Source organism: Solea solea, unplaced genomic scaffold (genome assembly GCF_958295425.1).
Source record: "Solea solea unplaced genomic scaffold, fSolSol10.1 scaffold_154, whole genome shotgun sequence".
Taxonomy (NCBI): domain Eukaryota; kingdom Metazoa; phylum Chordata; class Actinopteri; order Pleuronectiformes; family Soleidae; genus Solea; species Solea solea.
The window spans coordinates 17,501-20,000 of NW_026704075.1; positions in this window are offsets into that span (position 1 = coordinate 17,501).

Below are 2,500 nucleotides of genomic sequence, written 5' to 3' on the forward strand. Positions count from 1 at the left end.
TTAAATTGCTTTTTTACACATTTTCCCCGTGCCCCTGGTAGCCAAGGGCACTTAGAAGAAATTTCAGATTCTCGCCTCGTGCCCCTGGTAGCCAAGGGCACTTAGAGTAAATTTTGAAAAAGTTGGCACTTAGAAGAAATTTCAGATTCGTGCCCCTGGTAGCCAAGGGCACTTAGAGTAAATTTTGAAAAGTTGGCACTTAGAAGAAATTTCGAAAAGTCGGCACTTAGAAGAATTTCCGAGTCGCCCCGGTTCTCGGGGACCGGGCCGAGCGCCGACCTCTGTCCGAGCGCGAGCGCCTATTTTCGGATAAGTTGGGACGACTTCCACGGTCCGTATCTCGGTCATTTCTCCACCTTTTCGGATGGAACCAACGGTGTCGCGTTGCCCCGGTCCCCGCCGAGGGCCCTGGGGCGTGGGATCCTGAGTTTTCCCCGTGCTTCCTGTGGTTTTCGGCCGTGGAAAAACCCTAGGCGCGCCGGTTCTCGGGACCGGGCCGAGCGCCGACCTCTGTCCGAGCGCGAGCGCCTATTTTCGGATACGCCGAGTCGATTTCAACGGTCCGTATCTCGGTCATTTATCCACCTTTTCGGGTGGAACCGACGGTGTCGCGTTGCCCCGGTCCCCGCCGAGGGCCGTGGGGCGTGGGATCCTGAGATTTCCCCGTGCTTCCTGTGGTTTTCGGCCGTGGAAAAACCCTAGGCGCGCCGGTTCTCGGGACCGGGCCGAGCGCCGACCTCTGTCCGAGCGCGAGCGCCTATTTTCGGATACGCCGAGTCGATTTCAACGGTCCGTATCTCGGTCATTTATCCACCTTTTCGGGTGGAACCGACGGTGTCGCGTTGCCCCGGTCCCCGCCGAGGGCCGTGGGGCGTCGGGTCCTGAGTTTTCCCCGTGCTTCCTATGGTTTTCGGCCCTCGAAAAACCCAATTCGCCCCGGTTCGAAAAAGCGGCACTTAGAAGAAATTTCGAAAAAGTGCGCTCACTTGGAAGCCGTGTTCCTATGTATGTGCCGGGAGTGTCGCACACAACCCACACAAACTCGACCAAACATGCTCTCTGGCCCATGTTGCGCAGCATCCCGGTAAACTCGGCCAAACATGCTCTCTGGCCCATGTTGCGCAGCATCCCGGTAAACTCGAACCAAACATGCTCTCTGGCCCATGTTGCGCAGCATCCCGGTAAACCTCCGCCGCGGTTCTCGGGACCGGGGCCGAGCGCGAGCGCCTATTTTCGGGTAAATTGTGACGACTTTTGACGGGCCGTATCTCGGTCATTTCTCCACCTTTTCGGGTGGAACCAACGGTGTCGCGTTGCCCCGGTCCCCGCCGAGGGCCCTGGGACGTCGGGTCCCGAATTTTCCCCGTGCTTCCTATGGTTTTCGGCCGTGGGAAAACCCTATTCGCCCCGGTTCTCGGGACCCCGGCCGAGCGCCGACCTCTGCCCGAGCGCGAGCGCCTATTTTCGGGGTAAATTGTGACGACTTCCACGGGTCATATCTCGGTCATTTCTCCACCTTTTCGCATGGAACCAGCGGCGTTCCACTCCTCTGGCCCCTGCGCAGAGCCCTGCGTTGTGACATTTTGATAAAAGCATCACCCTGGGTGGCCCTGGGAGGCGTACCTATTTTTTTGGCATAAAGAGGGGCGATTTAAAACGGGCCGTATCTCCGTCACTCCTGCACCTTTTCGCATGGGATGAACGGCGTTCCACTCCTCTGGACCCTGTGCAGAGCCCTGCCTTGTAACATTTTGATAAAATCACGTTTTTAGCCATTCTCCCGTCGGTGGCCCTGGGAGGCGTACCTATTTTTTTGGCTTAAAGAGGGGCGATTTACAACGGGCCGTATTTCGGTCACTCCTGCACCTTTTCGCATGGGATGAACGGCGTTCCACTCCTCTGGACCCTGTGCAGAGCCCTGCCTTGTAACATTTTGATAAAATCACGTTTTTAGCCATTCTCCCGTCGGTGGCCCTGGGAGGCGTACCTATTTTTTTGGCTTAAAGAGGGGCGATTTACAACGGGCCGTATTTCGGTCACTCCTGCACCTTTTCGCATGGGATGAACGGCGTTCCACTCCTCTGGACCCTGTGCAGAGCCCTGCCTTGTAACATTTTGATAAAATCACGTTTTTAGCCATTCTCCCGTCGGTGGCTCCTCTGGCTCTCTGCTCCCCCAGCCTGGGCTCCTCACCTTGGGCCACAGCCCCCTGCTCACAGAGCCCCCTGCTCCTCTGGCTCTCTGCTCCCCCAGCCTGGGCTCCTCACCTTGGGCCACAGCCCCCTGCTCCTCTGGCTCTCTGCTCCCCCAGCCTGGGCTCCTCACCTTGGGCCACAGCCCCCTGCTCCTCTGGCTCTCTGCTCCCCCAGCCTGGGCTCCTCACCTTGGGCCACAGCCCCCTGCTCACAGAGCCCCCTGCTCCTCTGGCTCTCTGCTCCCCCAGCCTGGGCTCCTCACCTTGGGCCACAGCCCCCTGCTCCTCTGGCTCTCTGCTCCCCCA